At 48.7% G+C, this 21,189-nt stretch overlaps 1 long non-coding RNA gene across 1 annotated transcript; it reads left to right on the forward strand.

Annotated features, from left to right (window-relative positions):
* The first annotated feature begins 374 nt into the window (after nucleotides 1-374).
* Nucleotides 375-18,697, forward strand: LOC131744152 (uncharacterized). The gene is made up of 3 exons (XR_010837595.1): nucleotides 375-424; nucleotides 2,635-2,717; nucleotides 18,665-18,697. It is a non-coding gene; the product is annotated as an uncharacterized lncRNA (long non-coding RNA).
* The last annotated feature ends 2,492 nt before the right edge of the window (nucleotides 18,698-21,189 follow it).

Genomic DNA, 21,189 nt, shown 5'->3' on the forward strand with positions numbered 1-21,189 from the left:
AATGCTTTGAACCAGCCCTTCGGATAAAGGTCTGCAGAGGATCGGAGCACGTGGGAGAGGCCGGCCCTCAGCCCGCGGGGCTTGGCGGCAAGGACTCCAGCACCAGGACGGGTCCTTTAAAAACGTGGGGTTTAGACCGAGACGGAGGGAGACAGATTTGCCAGCACGAGAGAGAGCTGGGAAGAGAGCCAGTCCCGGGGCGGGGACGCGGCAGAAGGGCGGCTCCGGATGGCGGCCAGGAAGCAGCAGCGCGGCAACACAAGCAGGAAGCGGGACCGCTGGTGACAGGATGGGGCCCTGCAAGAGCCGGGAAGAGCCCGGAGAGGCGCGGGGGCCGCCGGGATGCCGGGAGCAGGCGGCCGAGGGCAGGAAGGGGGGCGTCTCCGCGCAGGGAATCCCGGGTGAAATCGACGTCTCCATCTAAGTACGGAATAATGCTCCGTCTTACACTTTTCTTAAAAATGCAACAGAAAGCGGCCTGTTTTGCAACTCTCTTCCCGCCAGCTCTGTCGGGAAAGGGTTTTTCTACTTCCCTTTTACCCACTTACGTATCCACCTCCTCTTTAGGGAAATAGCATCGCACCCCGGGCCTGCCATTACCCTCTGCTGATTTCAGAGGCTCGGGGGAACCAGGGCCTACCTTATTATTAGGAACCTGCCGGTAGGAGCATCTAGCAGATGATTGACTCCCAATGAGAACAGGATCTGCGTCTAGAATAATATGAGTAGATTGCAGATTGATTCATGGGACCAAGCACGGAGCAGCCCCAACTCCATTCTTTCTTCCGTTCCATCTCCGACCTCCTGTCAGTCTCAAAATTGATAGAACAGCCTGAAGCCATTGAACAGAGTTATGTGGGCAATCATCTTTCTAATTCTTGCATATAGGTGACAATATGTCATGAGGACCCAGGCCAGGGGACAACAGGGTGGCTTTATTTAACATGATGACAAGCAAACGCTTGAAGAGCAAGGAGCTCATGAGCTTTGCAGCAGCAGGAAAAAAAAAAAAGGAAAGAAAGGCCCCTGCATGGATGCCTGCCTGCACTCCAGCAGCCCTGCACGGTGCAAAAAAAGAGATTGCTAACAAAAAGGTTATTCAGCGGCTCCCTGAACAAATCCAAAGGTAACAAGTATGGATGGAGCAGATGTCAGGAGACTGAGCGCTATTTTGGAAAACTGCCGAGATGTTTAGAAACAGCGCTTTCTTATTAACCCAAGCATAATGCTGAAGGTCCTTTAAGATAAAACTTCCCAGATGCCACCTGTATTTGACATGGCGATAGGATGAATGCCCGAGTGTCCACTGATACTGGAAATGCTTTTAAGAACCAGCCTCAACTGATGGTTCTGGCACAAACAAATCACAAACTAATTTATGTATTCCTGCAGCTGCACCCAAGCCAATTCACAGTTGACTAGTGCTGCCTCATTCTTTGCAGATTTTGGCATTTAACTGTAATTAAGATTTATTGTTCACTAGCTTGCAGGTCAGGGCAAGCATGACAATATGGGTAACTTTTCTGTTTACTAGTAAAATGTCTGGTAGGAGGAAGCCTCAAACCTTCCAAGCAGAACTTGACAGAAATAAATAGCACCTCTCCACTCCAGGACCGGCGCGTGACCGATTTTAATCAGACACGAGGGTTCTCTTTAAAGGAGGGCAGGGAGACATCAGAAAGAGCTAGTGAACTGTACTGTTGCTTTTGCCCCAGAAGGGGACGGGCCAGAAGCCAAATCAATTATTGCTGATCTCCTGGATTTGGGGAAGGGATTGTATGCTTGGTGTGGGAGGGGGCCACGGATGGAGACCTCGATGCCGACAAAGGTTCTGCAGAGGCTGGGACCTGTGAGTCTTCACGCCTCCCCCCACCGTCCCACCACCGAGAGGAGCCTCATTCCTCATCTCTCTGCGCTCTCAAGGATGCCCTTGGACCAAATCAGATGGCCGGAGGGGGAGGGAGGCGGGGTTCAGCAGTCAGCGGCTGCTCACCTGCTTTTACAGTCTGCCTGCTGAGGTCCTGTGCAGGTGACCCACAACACAGTGGGTGTGAATGAACAAACGGTCTGTAAGCAGACAGATGAAGGAGGACATCTCATCCCTCCCGGTTGATTAGAAGGCAGAAATGCTGAAGCATAGTGTCCTTCAATTTTCTAGCATCTATAATTTATTATCTATTGTTGTTTGTCCTCCTTGGGGTCTTTTTGTCAGTGCCTACGTGAAGTAAGAAAACGTTACTCACATGAACCAGAGATTTAGACCCTGATCTTGTTCTGTTTCTCTTGTTTCCTGACAGAGGACGGGAAAGGAAGAAAAATCCTCTGCTCTACAGTAGCACTGTTGACTCCAGAATATAATTTTATATGATCTTGTAAACTTATCTCTTTGTATCTCACCCTAAACTGTACATCATTCAAATTGTGGCTTACAAAAATGCACACAACTCTTTAGAAAAACATTCAGGGTAAACGAGTGAAAAATGGTGTGATTCCTGGCATTTTCTTGTTTCACGTTGTCTATTAATATTTGAGCTACCGGTTCATGGAAGTTAAAGAGGGTTAGTTCTGGTCTGCAGTGATCCAATACTTCCCCGATTGCCTTAATTAGAGCACATTTGTTTTCCTCTTTACCAGAAAAGGATCTCAAGATTCTAAGAAGTAGAAGAGATCTTTTGTTTTGACATTAAGAGGAGGCTGTAAAAGCATCTTTCCCAAAGGTAAGAGGGGGAAATGGGTGTGAAATTCGTTTTAACAGTGGATAGAGACAAAATCTGAAAAAGGACTTAAAAGGAAACTTCCTAAATATTTGACCAACTGAAGGTGTTTTATAGTCCTAGATACCAGATTTCTAGTCTTGTGGAATTCAGTTCAATTACAGCGACGCTGAATCACAGAAGAGGAAAATATAATTGCAGGAGGGTAGATCCGAATATTCAGATCCACTTGTTAGCGGTGTCCTAAGCATTTAAAGGAAAGCCAGACCTCCGTTTCACTAAAGTCACTGTCATTCGTTTGATTTTCGGATCTTGCCAGTTTAAGTCAGCATTACTCTATCCCAGGGACACTGAGACAGGCACAGAGAGGTTCAAGAAGCCTCAACGTGACCATAAACGCGAGCCTAGTGTACCGACCCACAGGACTCCGGTCCTTGGCAACGCCCTGCAAGGTGAGCTCGGAGAATACAAATGTCACTCCGCAGCTTCCCGGGTTGCTGATCTAAGCAAAGCATGTTGATAAACTCGGGCTCTGGCTTCTCTGGCTGCAGACGGGCAGAGAAAAGGACGTGGAGGATGCTGCAGCCATTTAGTGGCCGGGATGCTGCTGTTTAGTCCAGACAATGGGGCGGGGGGTGGGGGAGACAGGGAGCCGCGGTGGCTCCACACAGGTTGGCAGCTGCAGGGGTCACTGCTCTCGGCCGCGGGGGCTTGTGGAGGGAGCGAGGTCTCAGGAGCTGGTAGAGTGATTTCCGGAGCCAGCTTGACGAGATGGGACGGGGCAGGATTCCAGGCTCAGGGACTCCTGCCCTGAACGAAGGAAATCTTGAAGGAGGGAAGGTGCTTAGAGGTGTAGGAGATCCTCACCCACTCAACACAATCACTGTTTCCCCATCTTTGCTGAAAACGTCATGACTCTGTTACACTGCTCGGCATTTATGCTTTGCTTTTTAAGAATAGTACTGTGCCCACATGGGCCACCGCCTTCTTAATGGAATGTTAAAGAATGAGACATGATTCATCAAAGAATGCCCGGAATAGAGAGAAAATGGATCAGAACCCAGGGAAAATAACTCCATTGTTTGAAAATGTAAAACATGTGTTTGGGGGGGACGCCCACGGAGTAATTATTATTTCCTGAGCATTGGGAATTTCCTTTTACAAGGAGGAGAGTAAGCAATATCTTCAAGGAAGAAACAGAGCTGTCAGAGATTTTAGGGTGCTTTAAATAGATACTGTGGAATTATCCCTTAAAAATGCTGTAGGAATGTTGACGCCTACCACTAGTGTGTGAGACTGGCTATTTCCCAATGTCCTGCCCAGGAGTAGAAGTTATCAGTACTTATGACGTCATAGGCCAAGAGCTGGTGTCGTGTTTTATCCTGACCTTCTCTGATTGTGAGGACGAGTGCTATCCTAAATCAAAATCACCATCTATACTGAAATCTCTCTCATCTGTCGTGACCACGTGTAACTCTTCTGTGAATTGCCTGTTCAGTCCCTTGCCTGTTTTTCTCCTGGGTTCCTTTTCATTTATTATTTTGCAGAAGTTCTTTCTATGTTAGGGACACAAGATTCGTGCAAAAGAATGCTCACACCATTGTACCCTGGGCTGCATTCAGTAGAACTACCTTTCTTTAAATTTTTCTTTTTTTGTGTGGTACGCCGGCCTCTCACCGCGGTGGCCTCTCCCGTTGCGGAGCACAGGCTCCGGACGCGCAGGCTCAGCGGCCACGGCTCACGGGCCCAGCCGCTCCGCGGCATGTGGGATCTTCCCGGACCGGGGCACGAACCCGTGTTCCCTGCATCGGCAGGCGGACTCGCAACCACTGCGCCACCAGGGAAGCCCTAAATTTTTATTTTATATTGAAATAGAGTTGATTAACAACGTTGTGTTAGTTTCAGGTGTACAGCAAAGTGATTCCGTTATACATGTACATGTTATCTATTCTTTTTCAAATTCTTTTCTCATTTAGGTTATTGAGTATTGAGCAGAGTTCCCTGTGCTCTACAGTAGGTCCTTGTTGGTTATCTATTTTAAATATAGCCGAGTGTACATGTCAATCCCAAACTCCCAGTCTGGCCCTTCCCCCATCCTTCCCCCCGGTAACTGTAAATTTGTTCTCTAAGTCTGTGAGTCAAGAACTGCTTTTCTTGTTTTTTAAAATAAGTTTTATTTATTTATTTATTTTTGTCTGAGTTGGATCTTTGTTGCTGCGCGCGGGCTTTCTCCAGTTGCGGTGAGCAGGGGCTACTCTTCGTTGCGGTGCACCGGCCTCTCATGGCAGCAGCCTCTCCTGCTGCGGAGCACAGGCTCCAGGCGCGCGGGCTTCAGCAGTTGCGGCACGTGGGCTCAGTAGTTGTGGCTTGTGGGCTCCAGAGCGCAGGCTCAGTAGTTGTGGTGCATGGGCCTAGTTGCTCCACAGCACATGGGATCTTCCCGGACCAGGGATCGAACCCGCGTCCCCTGCATTGGCAGGCAGATTCTTAACCACGGCGCCACCAGGGAAGCCCCTGGAACTGCTTTTCTTAATTTGCCAATTTAACAGTCTAAAAAGGCCATTTCAATGTTTGTGTCTATATTTGTTTGCTTATTAATGAAATTAAACATTTTTTTCATATGTTTATTAGAAATGTGTATTTCTTTTGCAAATAACCCCTTGCCCATTTTTGGCGGGGAGGTGCTGACAGTGTTTTTCTTACAGGTTTGTAGGATATGAACCCAGGGCCTATTATTTGTGGTAAATAATTTGTCATTCAAATTTTAGGTACTTAGCTATCTGTGAGCTATGAGTAAGCTTTCCTGCTTTGTTCTCAGGGGGCCTTCTGGCTCTGTGGACTGACTGGGGAGAAGGTGTATGTTTCAACACTGGCTGTATTCTCCTTAAATTTGGAAATCAAACACAATTCACCATCCTGACGATTAATTTCCTTTTGAAAAACACCCAGTCTGGTCTATGTAAGAAATGGTATTTCTTCTTGTAACTGTGGCTTTGACCGTGTACCATATATAACATAGTAACTCTGGCCTTCTTGTGCGAAAGGTACATTTGCTTGTATTTATTACCATTGAGCTGATGAATTACAATGCCCCTGCTTTCTCCTCTGTCCCCAGGAGCTGGGGGCTAGGGCAGGGTGGGCAGGGAGCAGGAATGGGCAAGTAGAAAGCAGAATAACCACCTGCAGGAAGGGCAGGGAAGAGGCGTGAACTTGGCCTCCATCAGCATCTTGTTCCCTTTGTCTCGGCCTCTTGCTGACTTCTGTCCTCATCTCCTTCTCTCCCTGGGTTGGTTGGCCTTCTTCATGTGTCAGACAACTTCTTGAACTTTTAGCCCCTGGAAAGAGGCAGCCTCCGTTCTCTTTTATCTGCATCCTGCAGAAAGCACTCTCTTGAGGGCCCAGTTTGGGTCAGGAGGAGGGATGCCAGGTAAGGTAGAGGATGTCCAAGCAGATGAGAATTTCAGAGAAACAACTCATTATTTTTTAGTTATAAGTATCTCCCCAAAGTTGCATGGGCTATACTTATACTAAAAAGTTATTAATTGATCATCTAAGATTCAAGTTTAACAGGACGTCCGGTACCTTTCTTTGCCGAGTTTGGCGACTCTAGTCAGGAGTCTGCTTCTGGAACTGTCAGCTCAGAGCCAGGGAGCTGGGGCTCTGTCCACCCTCACGTCGGTTACCAGTGTCCAGTGGGCGTGTCCTCGCTGCTGCCCGCTGGCCAGTGGGGGGTGTGGTGTTCCCTAGACAACCCCGTGGGTGTCTGCCTCGCCCGCCCTACCTCGACTGGCTGTCTCTGCGCGGTTGGCCTTTCCGCCATCTCCCTCCCGTGGCTCTGGCTGCCTGGCCGCGCCCCCACTCGCTGGCACTGTGCTCTGTCACCCGCCCTCACTGTTAACCCTCGCGGTCTCTGTCCCCATGATGTGGTGTGAGCCACAGGAAGTGCAGGGCCTGTATGTGTGGGGGTGGGCTTCTTTAACGCCCCCCGACATTTCCTTACGGTGCCAGTGCATACCTGGTTGGAACGAATTCAGCCCAAGGTCCCTGAATCTGGGACATCATTTTCCTGCCATCCCTGTCCCGGGGACACCAGCCCTACAGGAGACCCAGCACTTCGCTCTGGAGGCCGCATCTCAGCGCTTACAACCTTCTCACAAGGACGCGTGTGTGCTTGACCTTTCTACTTCTCCAGCTGTGGCCCTTGGCTGTGGCACGTTCCATCCCAGACAGGTCACCGGCAAGCCTCACGCGCCTGCAGGGGCGCAGCCCTAGGTGTGGGTAGCTAGCGTGTCAAGGTGACCCCGCCGGCAAGAGAATCCTGTCAGGCCCATCAGAGACAGGCGTGAGCTCGTCCAGGGAGGCCGGGCCCGGGATGCTCCAGGGTGGCCTGTTAACAGACGCCCCCACAGGGCGAGGCATCCAGGCCCCCCGCCCCCACGCTCTCCTCCGCTCCCCCCGCGGCCTGCTGATGCTGATTTCCCCTCTCTTCCCTTCCTTTGCAAGAGCACTTACTGTATACGGGGCACTTCGCCTACTTTTTCTTTTCATTTTTACATTTTAACAACCCCACAGCATAGCCGTTTGTGTTTAAAAGTGAAGCCATTAGGAACCGAGAAACATTCAGGAAGCCCAGCCAGCTTGCGGGCAGTGGGCTTTGACCGAGTCTGCGTGTGGAAGCACCGCCGTGAGGCGCCGCCCTCTGCAGATGCAGGGCAGGTACAGGGGCAGGTGGGGAGGGCAGAGACTTGGGGCCGGTGTCCCGGGCAGGACTGCGTGACCTGACTTGGCACCGCCCGTCCTGCCTCTTCCCATCCACGCCAGCAACCCCCCAATCCAGCAAGTCACCACCTGTCTTCACCCTGTCCTCTGTTTTCCATCCGTCACGCTGTAGGTTCACTGCCGCATCCCCACCTCCGGGGAGGCGTCCTGACTTTGCAAAGCAAACATGTCGCGCTTGCTCTGGAAGACAGGCTGTCTGGGGAGATTGCCTGCAGACTCTGCTGCAGTCCTCGCGGCTCAGGGCTCTCGCCAACTGCGGTCCCAGAGGGTGGCACTTCCTGCCGGCGAGGAACCGCGGCCTCTCCCTGACCCTCCGTCTTATTTTCCCTCGCTGCCTATCTTGGAATCCCTCTCCCGTTTGCATCGAGGGTCTTGTCCTGCCGACCTCTGGACGCCCCCGCCCTGGGCAGGGAGAAAGCAGCGTGGCTTGGAGGGGGTAGGGGACAGACAGGCAGTGCAGGGTGGGCTGTGTTCCCGCCTCAGGCCTCACTCGCCCCAGGCTGAGCCTCCCCGGCATCACCGAAGGCCCTAGGCTGGCAACATTCCTCAGCTCCAGTGGCCAGTTACATCAGCCAATAAATACAGGTGGGCAGAGCAGAGGTTCCTTCCTGGCCCCTTTCTAGAGCCTTCCTCGAACCACACGATTCCAGTCCGCAGCTGCAGCTGAGAGTGTGTTTCAGGGACTTCATTTCCGACAACAGCCCCTCGTTGCTCAGCTCCAAACTGCATTCTGCATCTCTCTCTCTCTCTCTCTCTCTCTCTCTCTCTCTCTCTGGGTCCCTCGGTCATCCTCTTTGCAGGCTTCAAAAAGGGGAAGGGTCTGGGAAGCAAATCCAAACTCTGATTTTGTGGAGGGAGAAGCCTTTCCCATGAAGGAATAAAAGAACCTGCATTGATAGCTCAGAAAACAATGGTAATATTTAATTAACCTTTTGGAATGGCTTCTCTGCAAATCTGCACGTGTCAGCTCATCTTCCGAACAGAGGGACCGTGTGTACCTCTGCCAAAATCAACATGCTGGGTCCGTGCTTTTCTTCTGTAGGGATTTCACAAGGTGGGGGGCGGGGCGGGAGTAAGATGCCCCCTGCCCCTCCCCCCCCAGATCCGTTGTTTTACTTTAAAAATTCATGCAATCCAGCTGCCCTCGTCAGGGCTGGATGTGGCCTGCGGTGCTGCACAGCTGAGGACCCCAAGTCACAGCCTGGCTCTCTCTGCTGTCACTGCAGCAGCCAGGCCGCGGGCTCCTAGGGGAGTGCGGGTCGGCTCTGATGACAGCGGAAATCAGCTCCGCGCACTTGGAGCTCTCCGAGCATCCTGCACGTCCACAGGACAAAGGGAATTCAACTCATCTGCAAGTGTCAACGCTCTGGCTTTTTTAGGGATCTTCTTTCTTTGAAAGGTGGTGCGCCCCTCTCATGGTGTGACATGAGGCATCATGTCATCCAGGGAGCACCGGGGTTGGCTCATTAAAATATCACCTGTTTGAAGCAACTCGGTGTGGATGGGATTGTTTAAGGTGCTCCCCTCGTGGAGCTGGTGTGTCAGGCTGAGCACACTTGTTACTCCCATCACGGGCTAAGTGGAAAACCTCCTTTCTTGTTCTGCACCCCCTACCTGCTTTAATGAGCAAGTCTCACAGTATAGTTAGAAGCCTGGGTTGGTGGGTGGTAACTAATATATTTCGTTTTCTTTTATCAAGAGCAGTGGCAGAAAGAATTGGGGGGCTTCCCTGGTGGCGCAGTGGTTGAGAGTCCGCCTGCCGATGCAGGGGACGCGGGTTCGTGCGCCGGTCCGGGAGGATCCCACGTGCCGCGGAGCGGCTGGGCCCGTGAGCCGTGGCCGCTGAGCCTGCGCGTCCGGAGCCTGTGCTCCGCAACGGGAGAGGCCACAACAGCGAGAGGCCCGCCTAGCACAAAAAAAAAAAAGAAAGAAAGAAAGAATTGGGGAGGGTGATATTTTGCTTTTTGGGACTTCCAGAAATTAGAGTGTGCACATCAAGAAAATGGATATGGAACAGTTGATTTGTACTTTTAAATCATATGTATCCATCAATCAAGCAATAAGATGCATTTTGAAATGTTAAAAAGATTGCTATAACTTATTTTTTTAAAAAGCTTTTTGTTGTTGCTTTTATTTGTTTTGAACCATCGAGGAAAAAAGTTTGGGGATTTTAAGAAACATGGCAAATCTTCCCAGCTTTAGGTAGAAAGATTCAAAGCCTATGAAGACTTGATCAAGGTGGAAGATACACAGGTGATCAAGTGAAGCAATTATCTGATTGCTAAGCTCTCTCCTTTCCTGATTGGAAGGACATAGCACAGTTGGGTACAACAACAGCAAAATGAGCTTACCTCTGTCACTCTAGCAAGATCAAAAGATGTAGGGATCAAGAAATTAGGCTTGACTATTTACAAGAGCCAAGACATAGAAGCAGCCTAAATGTCCGTCAACAGATGAATGGATAAAGAAGATGTGGTACATATATACCGTGGAATATTACTCAGCCATAAAAAATGAATTAATACCATTTGTAGCAACATGGATGGACCTAGAGATGATCATACTAAGTGAAGCAAGTCAGACAGAGAAAGACAAATACATATGATATCACATGTGGAATCTAAAATATGATACAAATGAAACTTATTTACAAAACAGAAGCAGACTCACAGACATAGAAAACAAACTATGGTTACCAAAGGGGAAGGGGGGGGGAATAAATCGGGAATTTGGGATGAGCAGATACACACTACTATATATAAAACAGATAAACAACAAGGACCTACTGTGTAGCCCAGGGAATAGCATTCAATATCTTGTGATAGCCTATAATGGAAAAGAATCTGAAAAAGAACAGACATGTATTCTGTGCTGCACACCAGAAACTAACACAGTACTGTAAATCAACTGTATGTCAACCAGAAACTAAAATAAAAACACAAGTGGTAGAACACTAGAAATAAAAAAAGAAGTGAGGTTCGAATGTGTGAGATCTTCCCCGGGATGATGAGGACAGTGCCTTTCCAGAAGAAAAAGTAGCTCATCAGTGAGGGTCCAACGTAGACCAAGATGACCGTCAGTGACTCAGCTCACACGGCGAGGATGAGAACATCTCAGTGACCATAATGACCCAGAAGTGTTACAAATGTCACATCTTCCGGTAACAGTTGCTGGGTCAAGAGCAAGGACTTTTTAGTCCCTAAAAGCATGGAAGGTAATAGGAAGTAAGCTTTCCTGGAGGTAAAAAGAAAATTCACGGTTTTGTTTACCAGCCTACACTTAGAGACTGCTTAGCGCACTCACGCTTCTTGTTCTCAGCATGTTACACGCCTTATCTCATTCGGTCCACATAACAAACCTATGAGGTATTGACTGGTGCTAGCCTGACTTTACAGGTGGGGCGTCTGAGGCTCAGAAGGGTTAAGTAACTTGCCCAAGGTCACACAGGAGCTACTGGTTCTGAGTGATAGTTGAAGAGCCGAGTTGAAGAGGAAGGTATCCATTATATCCACTGGTCTGTATTTTTTAAACGGCTTTCTCTGTTTTATCTTGTCTTCATTGTGTTTAGTAATCGGCCTGGCCTCGGCTGCTCAGCCTGACTTTCACAGACTCTGGGAGTGCTGAGAGTCTCCAATGTCAGGCTCTTCCGAGAAGCCAGCCCCGCTCCTGCATCCACCCCAGGATGTGAGGCAGAAACAGGACAGATCTTAGATTTTAGGGAGAGCATATCCCACTCAGGGACAAAACCCAGCCAAACTGAGAAATGAGAGTGAGGAGGGCAAGGGGTTCTGCGTGTGTGTGTGTGTGTGTGTGTGTGTGTGTGTGTGTGTGTGTGTGTGTAATATCCCCTCCCCTCCCCTTCCCCCTCCCCTTCCCCCTCCCCCCCTCTCCCCCTGACAAGGGAAGCTTAGCTTCAGGAGGGAATTAGAAAGGGAGGCAGGAAGGCAAACCAACAGGGACACTTACTGGTAGACAAATGAGCACGGCTGCCATATTGGACTTTCACCAAGTGGCCCAGTGCTCCATCGACCACTTTAGTCTGCAGACTTGAGTGCATGTAAGTAACTTCAGGAGTCCTGAGAACTGGGAAGGACCTTAACACAGGACCTGGGAGAAGGACCTGATTTCTAGCCTGGGCACGTTTCAACCATCCGGAGTTCACACACAGTATGGCGAGCCGGGCAATTTCTCAATAAGGAAATAGCACATGGATGTAATACTGCGGGGTCCTGCAACACTTTGCAACGCAAAGTGTCTCATGTACGGGCCGCAAACACAAAGTGGCTTCATTCATCTCTCAAGAGGTTGATTTGGGGCCAGGGAGTAGCCTCTTCATCAAGGGCTCTTTCTGACGTTGAAAACCGGAGGCCACCGAAGGTCAATGTGAATAGCAAAGTCATCAGTGACTGCGGATGGTGGAACTCACCACCACGCCAAGGGAATTCTTTGGTGTCCCAGGTATTCAAGCCTGTTAATTCCCCGAGCTGCTAAACGATCACATTTAGTGATCAGCACTCTTGGAAAATCTAAGTTGATTCCCAAGAGGTGGGGGAAGAAAACTGTATGTGCATACAGAACAGTGGAGACTCTGTGTGTGTGTCTGTGTGTGTGCGCGCGCGCATATGCGCACGCGCATTTGTGCAGGCAAGCGGTGAGAAGCTGAGGGTTTGAGCAGTTTTCCGAGATTCCCCAGAATATGGAAGGCTTGTGATGCATATGCGAGAGCTGACAAGTACACCAGAAGGTGAGGAAATGGCTGGAAGCAACGCTAATGCCACTCCATCTGGAAAGAGGGGTACTGTTTAGTACGTCTGGAAAGCATTATTTCTGCAAATAGCTCAACCTCTATCAACTTTCAGGCAGGGATCCCGATCTGCTGCCAAAGTGAGGTCTCCCTGACGGCTCTGTGGTGGGAGCAGCTGAGCGAACGAACGAACAGCAGGAAGCAGGAGCTCTGCGGAGATGGCGGCCGTGAAGGTGCGACACAGCAAGCACCTGCCTCTCTCCAAAAGCACAGCCGGGGCTTCACATCACATTAGGCCAGGGCTGTGCTCGGGGAGGGCTGAACCTGGTGGCGTTTCTGGGCTCAGCAGCCATCTCCAACAATTTCTCACCATTTCTGGGCTCAGAAAAGCCCCCAATACAGTTAGCCAAATGGCTTTCCTGCATTGATTTTTATACCCCTGGGTATCTTGGAGGAAATTAAATCCATGTGTTTCTGATTCCGTTGCCATTAGCACATGAAAACGCTGGTTTGTGAGAGTTATAGGATAACGTGGGTGCCTTCACACAGTGCTGCTAAATGCCACAAAAACCGTCTAGCCAGACACGAAGGTGCAAGAAGCCGGGTGCGTTCTGTTGCCGCCATTTCCCTGCCTCTCCAGAAGGCAATGTGTTTTTGTCATTTGCATCCTTTCTGAGTGTAGCACAACACGTTTTCTCATGCCTGTTAATCATCTATCATCTCCAATTTGAATGAAGCCTTATTTGTGTGGATGATGAGGAATTGAACTTAACCACTAAGAGCTGGACAGGATTCCTACTAAAGCAGCCACCAAGACTAGTACTGGTCTCCAAAGCCCACGCGCAGAAAGGCCGGCTAAAATGCACCCCCAGAAAGGCCCGCTCAGGCTCGGGTCTGCAACCGCGAAAAGCAGTAAGCATGTGCTGGCGGGGAGACAGCGGGAGAGTCCTGGTCTGCAAGCACGAGAGAAGGGCCCTGCTGCTTTGCGTCTCTGAACTTCCTCCATGATAATCATCTGGTCAGATGCCGTGGGTTTAGGGCCCTCTCTAGGCCCGGCATTCTATGATTAAAAACTGGCCCCTGTTTGCCCTTAGTTATGATATTCATTGCATGATTGCATGTATTAAATCCTTAGTGTGTTCAATTCAATGTTGAGGACACAATGATGAAAAGCGTGCTTTTGCCTTTGGAGGGAGGAGACAGGGGCGGGGACTGATTTGTGGAGCACTGGCTATGAGTCAGGCCTATAGCACTAGGGGCTTTATTTGCCAATCTCATGTGATCTTCATAAGAATACTCTAAAGTAGGCCTCATTGCCCCCATTTTGTAGATGGAATTGCAGGAAGGATCAGGAAGATGAGAGAATTTGCTCAGGGACACAGTTTGTAAATGGAGGAGTTGGGAGATACAGCCTCTTATCTCTGACACCAAAGCTCTTGTTATTTTCTCTCCTCCTCACTGTTTCTTGCAGTTTAATGTGATCAATGTTAATACTGTGATCAGATGTATAAAATGTAATATTTTATACCTGGAATCACAGAGGAAGGAGTCCCTAATTCTGTTGAGGAAGTAATAGATTTCACTTGAGAAGATATTTGTGTTGGGGTTTTGAAGGATGTGTAGGAGTTGGCCAAGTGGAGATGGAACACAGGTTGGGGAATGGTGTATGCAAAGATACAGGGTGAAAAGGAGAGCAAGGTGTTTCAGGAACTGAAAATATAACACTCACCTCATTTCTGCAACAATGATGAATGTTTAAACTGCTGGTCAAACTGCTGGTTCTGGTCATATTTCTCCTGTAGACCCACTTAAATCTTGAGTGTGCATTTTCTTATCAGAAAAATAAGCCCTCCGGTCTTCTTCGACTTCCAGTCCAGGCTCATTACTTCCCCTGTTGGGCTAGGCAGGATGCCATCTTTGAGAGCAGATGACTTCTCTTCAAGTGCTGGGGTTGGCTTTGACTTGAGTCAGCCTTGACGAACTCTGGGTGCAGAAGGGGTTCCCTAAATTTTTCTCCACTTTCGTTATCCTCAAAGATGCTTTGCTCTTCACTTGCAACGGAGAAAGTTGAAAGCACAGCTGGTGGCAATTTTGCTTTGAATTTGGAGGTTGTGGAGCAAACGGGAAATTTCACGCTGCAGCCATGGGGGAGGTCCACCGAGCTTTAGTAACTTACACGGTGTGTCCACAACCTGCTTCCCATGAAATTGCCTATCAGCTCAAGGGAGCAACTGGAGAGCGGCCATTGAGTGGCTTGTCTAGAAGGCTCTCTGGATTTTATAACTAGGCTGACTCCAGCACTTCATAAAACCACATTCTCCTGCGCTTGGACAGATCGAACTTGGCCTGTACCCTCTTCCCACAGTCCCTTTGCTTTCTGAAGCAGCGTAATCGGCGGTCCACGAAGAGTGGTCTGATCCCATCATAAGGATTTCAGGAGGTCCCTCAACTTCTGGCAAGGGCTGTGCTGTGCTCCTGACTGAACAAACTTGCTTACCTTGATCTAGAATTTAACCTGTGGCTGGAGTGCCTTTGGTGACGTGTCTGTGCTTCTAATAACGTCTAAACCGATCCTTTGGGTGCTGGTGTCAACCAATTGTGAGAATCCGGCCCTCCCTTTAGACCTAGGGGACCTACTTCTAGTCCAGAATCTTTCCCTAAAAAATAAACTTCATGGTCTGTCAAGTGAAGAGGTCAGACTAGATAATTGCTAAGGACCTGTCCAGCTCTCAAATGTCCCAATGTCTCTTGTTCTAGCTGTGCCAGGGGTTGAGAAGCACTGCTTCCTCTCAAGGACAGACTCACTCTCCCAGTATCATTCTGAAGCCAGTTACAGGTCCCACAACCCCCATTCTAGCTTTCCCTCTTTGCTCCATTAAAACAAATCTTGATGTCCTTGGCTGTTTCTCAGAAGGCTATTTTTCCCAAACATATCCTCACCCACTGGAGTCCTCTCCGTGGCCTTCGCATAACCCTCCCATCGCACCTTCCAAACAGAATGCCAGTGTGGGCTTGACTGCACTGCGGTTGTGTGGCTGGCTGGGTGTGGACTGTCAGGTTCCTTCCTTCCGCGAGAGCTAAGCCACGTCGGGGAGCCTGCAGCCCACTCCCTCCTCCAGGGGGCATCTTTGGGAGTACAGGCAGCTTTAAATAAGTTACAAACATGGCGGCCAACGACAACTGCCCTGGATCCATTGCCCTCCTGGCTTGTGCAGAGAGAGACCGGCCAGGTGGTGTGGAAATGTTGTTGGCAGGGAGCATCAGTCCCTCGATTAGGGAATGAAAGACCATCAATTGTGGCTGCTTCCAAACGACCAATAAATAAGTAACTATAGAGAGTGTTGACACAGGTCTTCCTGCCAAACTCCAGGTTGTTTCTGTCCTCATATTGTAGAGTTATTGAACAGGCTGTTGAGAAGTAGCCTCCGTTCTACTTGGAATCTCTCCTTTTGGAGACCTGTCAGTCAGCTTTCTGGTCCTTCTTGGAGAGTGAGACAATCTGTCCAACATCAGTTCATTCATAATAATGATCAGCAATGGGGTGAAATGGAGCCATTTCTAAGGATGAAATGTTGTCCACAGATACTTAAGCTATAGTTTGGAATAACTGCTGAGCTCCTGAGAGGGTGCCCGTTCAGCACGCAGGGATCAGGAGAGATGGACTCAATTTCCTCTTGGTCCACAGACTCACAAGGGTTTTCACCTCTGCCTCCCGAGTTAGAGGATTTTGTACACTGACTGAGTCTGAATTCAGACAAGATGGTGGCCGTGTGCTACGTAAGAAAGGCACTGAGAAGAAGTAGCTAGTTTACTTTCACAGGCCTAGTGCTTAATGGGTACCTGTCACGTGAGAGGCACTTAATTAATATTTGTGGAAGGAATGAGTTAATTTGGAGATGCACTGCTTCCTCTCTGCTGTGATCTACTCTCTCAGGCCGTTCCTGATTCTGAGTTGCTCCAGAGCTGTTCTTCCAGGATGTCTTAAAGCTTAAGATTTGTTTCTTTCAGAGGCTTCTCTTGCTACCTACTCACGTCCAGCCTCCTTCTCCTTTGGATCTTTCCCACCAGCTTCCTGCAGGGCTCCCCGTAAAGGCGGTTCTGGCACACCCTGCACTCATCCTTTTCCTGTCCTGAAGCAAGGAAGGTCTCGAAAGTTTTCGAGGAAAAGGGAAAAAGGAGGGGGAAAGCAGTGACACGATGTAAAAAGAAAAAAAGAAGGGAGAAAACACATGCCTACAAATCCCATGTACTTTCTCCCTTCTTTTTCTTTTTTAGTTGTTTCACTGTTTCCCTGTTCCTTTTTCCCTTTTCCTTGAACAATTTCAAGACCCTCCAATTACAAACAACTCACAAAATCTAACTGAGAAACTGAGGGAAGAGACGGCAAAGAGGAATGAATAACACAGTAACTTCTCTTTTCTTAACACCCAGCGGGCTTTTCTCCCTGGCTGCCTGGTCTCCCGAGCAGAGCCTAGAGCCTTAAAGGGCCATGCACACTTCAATTTTCCACTATTGTGTTGACAGCTGAAGAGCAAAGGAATTAACCCTTTGAATCAAAGTCTTCTAGAGTTTGTTTGGTTACTGCTTTCCTTCAAAGTGTGATTTGTCATCAACCTATTAAGGTATGGTGTGAGGACACACACACATATTGAATGTTACTGGGTTGGGTTTTTTTTTTTTGCGGTACGCGGACCTCTCACCGCTGCGGCCTCTCCCGTTGCGGAGCACAGGCTCCGGACGCGCAGGCGCAGCGGCCATGGCTCACGGGCCCAGCCGCTCCGCGGCACGTGGGATCCTCCCGGACCGGGGCACGAACCCGCGTCCCCCGCATCGGCAGGCGGACTCTCAACCACTGCGCCACCAGGGAAGCTCTGTTACTGGGTTTTTGACTAGTTTAGAAATTACTGCCTTCTTTACAGTCTCATGGCATCTGAACTACCCAAAAGTTCCCATTAATTGTTTTGAGACAAGACTTTCAGGTAATTAGGGAGATTCTAGTTTCCAAGAAAGGCTCATCTCTTCAGAAGCCCGGTTCCAAAGAATTGTGGATTATTGGTATGGAAGGCTCAAGGGACAGCCTTCAACCGGGGGCTGATGTAGTTTATGGGCAGCGCATGCCACACCATAACAGTAAAGTTACATAAATGTGCCCCTTACATGTTTCCCATTTTAAAGAATATAATAAGCATGTTTGTGTCTATAAAGAGACATAAGCCCCATGATTGTTGTTGTTTTTTTCCACTAGGGTCTTTAATATACTTGCACTATTTGTATTTTTAATGGTGCGAAAGTACCCAGAGGGTTAGTGGCAAAGGAAGAGAGTTGTAAGAATGGAATAAATAAATAAATCTGAATTAAAGAAATCTGAGTTCAGTGATGTCTGACTTCCTCTATTCATGCTATCGCTACTCTTGTTGCTTTTTGGTTTTTGTTTTGCTTCTTGACTGTTGTTGTTTTCCACCAAAGCTGTCATTTATCGTGAGAACAAGAGCAGCCATGTGTTGATTTTTCTGGATTCTTTTTGGACACTGTCCCAGTGCTAATGAAGGCCCTTCCAAAGTGCTAAAGCGCTGGTGCCAAAATCAGTTATGCTGGAAACAATAGAGGAGAGGGGTACACAGACAGCGTGTGTATCCCCCCATGTATGTGTACACACCAGGAGATATATATATATTTTTTGATGTTTGAAGTTGCCTTTATTTATTTATTTTTCACACTCGGAGATATTTGAACCAATACGTGTGTGTGTGTGTTTGTGCGCACAGAACGTGTGCGTTGGAGCTACACGGAGGGGAAGGCGGGGGCTGAACTTTTACCAAAGGACTTTTTTGCATCTGCTTGCAGAAAAAGTTTGTGGATCAAAAGATGAACAGAATCTCTAAGTTTTACGGTGTCCTCATTTGTCGGTTTAGAAGCTATTAGAGATGCATATTCACCAACTTAAAAAAATATAGGGCTTCTCTGGTGGCGCAGTGGTTGAGAGTCCGCCTGCCGATGCAGGGGACGCGGGTTCGTGCCCCGGTCCGGGAGGATCCCACGTGCCGCGGAGCGGCTGGGCCCGTGAGCCGTGGCCGCTGAGCCTGCGCGTCCGGAGCCTGTGCTCCGCAACGGGAGAGGCCACAGCAGTGAGAGGCCCGCGTACCACACACACACACACAATTTAGACGTGAATATAAATATGGTAGATCTTATTTGTTTTATTAAGAGATGAGGATACTACTTCAAAAGCACCTAGAAAGCCCTTAGCTTAGGCTCAGCTGCTGTGCTTATATTAAGAAGGTCTCCAAACACTGGCCTTGGAGTACTTCTGAGGTGGTGTATTGCCCGAAAAGGGGAAACTTTGTTACTGGGCTCTCTCTCCCCTCCATACATTTCCCCCCTGCCTTTTTCCCAACGTGTAATTATTCTTTCCTCGGTTTGTTTACAGGGCTTGGAGATGGGGACAGAGATCTCTGGCGACCATGCAACAGAGCAATCGCCCTAAAGAGGAGCATTTAGAAGCTATAAAACCTAAATGCCCTGCCATGCATCATTACACTGCACAGTTATTCAAATTTAGTAAATTAAATTAAATAATCTCAAATTACTTGATTTCGGGGCTTTAAAAATTCATCTCTATGGTGCCCAGTAGTCAATTTCCTTTATTATTATTGTTCATCAAGTGGAATTTATGTTTTTGATGAACCAAAATCCTTGCTTGTTTCGCCGGCCCAAGCCGAGTAGGCTGTGTCGGAGGCTCGGTGCGCCATCTACCGGCCGGATCGGGCACGACCGCCGGCCCCGCCGCCCCGGGAGCGGCGCCGAAGGCCGGTGTGGCCGCATCGCGCTCGTCAATGTAAACATCCTAGGCAGGACCGAGCTCTCAGAGAGTGTGTTAACTGCTCCCTTGGGCTTTGCCATTGCGGGTCAACTTGAAGTCGCGGGGACAGCCCAGGGAGATTTGCTGTCGAGGCCGGAGGAGGGTTTTCTGTTCCCGCTGCAAAGCCAGCACGGGTTGGTCCGCTAGCAGCTCTGCTGTCCCCATTCTTCTTTATTAAAGGCCAGATGATCTAATCAAGCTGCTGTTTACCCGGCTGATCTGGGAAGCCATTCCTTCATTACCAAACGCCAGTCTCTGCTCTTGCACGACACCGTTTAAAGAGGACATAGATGCGCAGAGGCAGTGACTTGCCGACATGCCAAGAGCATGATTTCCCAGATAAAGACAACGCTGAATCTTGCCGTGTGCGATGTTTTAAACAGTATTTTATTCCCAGGGAAATTTTTTCCCTTCAACACTTTAAGACAGAGTTGAATTCTGGCGCGGTGAGGGCAACTGCAAACCATCCATTGTTTTAGAGGTTGGTTTAAACTGTGTTCTGTGTAGTCATCTCGTTTAGCAAATAAACAACCATCAAGTGATAATTGTATGTGTTTTAGGAGGTAAATCCCTTCAAAGCAGCGTTAAAATGTTCCTTGCTTTAGACTCTTCTCTGACGCCTTTGCTTCATCTATGCTGCTTCACTGAAGTTCTGTAAATGTACCACTCACAGGCTTTCACAGATTTTTAAGAACACACTAATCCATATATATCCCAAAGAGGGTCCCAAGCAGAGGACTCGGGGTAGGTATTTATGTGGGAGCCTTCTAATTTGTCAGCCACCTCCTTTCCCAGTCAAATGGTTCAACATAGCAACAGATGGTGTTCTGGGCTTTTTTTTGCTGAGTTTGGGAGGGTCTATTTTGTGCTTTCTCAGGGAGAGTTTCACTGTTATTAATCAATTCAAATGAGATGCTAGAACCGCCTCTGAAAAGGGAAGTTCACCTCACCCAGCCCCACAGTTCAGAGAATGTTTTTCTCATCCTCCCAAGGAACTCGCCTTCCCTCTCCTTAAAAGGAAGCCTCTCTCCCCCTGCAGCACCATTCCCCACAGTTTCCAAGCATTTTCTTCAGATGTTTGTACAGGAAAGAAGTGTAAGGAAGCAGTTGCCGGTTGGAAACAAAAGCACATAATTTATAGTTCTTCTGCACGTGTGAAGTTACAGATCTCTGGAGATTGTACGACGGACCGCTTTATTTTCCAGGCAAGCGTCAAAACTAAGTAACAGCCTTCATTTGGTTCAAGAAAAGCAGACAGAACGGTGCTAGATGGGTTTGTTACTAAGCTTGCATTTAACGCAGAAAATCCCATTCTTAAAGGACCCAGGGCCTGAGAGCTTTCCTCCTTGCTACTCAGAAGAAAAACCACAGACTCTTTGGTCAGGTCATTAGCATTCAAGGTGGAGTCACCTTTGCTCCATCTGGTGACTGAAGGCAACTCTTCTAAATATCGTGACCGTGCCCTTCACGTTGCGTTGGTAGCGTTACCAGCAGGATCCATTTTGTGACAGTTATGTCACGGTCCTGCTTTCGGGCCAGTTCCCCAAGGCTTCTCCAGCCAGCCAGCACGCAGTCCATGTGCCGTGGCCTGGAGTCACCCTCTTGTATCCTGGTCTACCCTCCTTAGCATTATGGCTTTCTAGCTCCTGTCTAATATAATAATTTGTTTCATGGGTTTTTTTCCTCTACTGAATATAAAGGAGTTGGCAAAGAAACACGGATATGAATTAGCTCCCCCAAACTCAGTCTTTAATCTGTTTGGCTTATTCTTTTATGGGGAAAACCAGAAACAAAATGTCTAAAGGTTCTGCTGACACCAAAATCCCTATAGGAAGGCGTTGTGGGCTGAATTGTGTCCCCTCCAAATTCACGTGTTGAAATTCTAACCCCCTAGTACCTCAATATGTGGCCTTATTTGGAGACCACGGGGTCTGTGCAGAGGTAATTAAGTTAAATGAGGTCATTAGGGCGGGCCCTCATCCAATATGACTGGTGTCCTTAGAAGAAGGGAAGGTTAGGACACAGACGCGCACGGAGGGAGGACACAGAAGATGGCCATGTGCACACGGAGCAGAAAGGCCCTTCTCTCAGGA

Source organism: Kogia breviceps, chromosome 17 (assembly GCF_026419965.1).
Source record: "Kogia breviceps isolate mKogBre1 chromosome 17, mKogBre1 haplotype 1, whole genome shotgun sequence".
NCBI lineage: Eukaryota > Metazoa > Chordata > Mammalia > Artiodactyla > Physeteridae > Kogia > Kogia breviceps.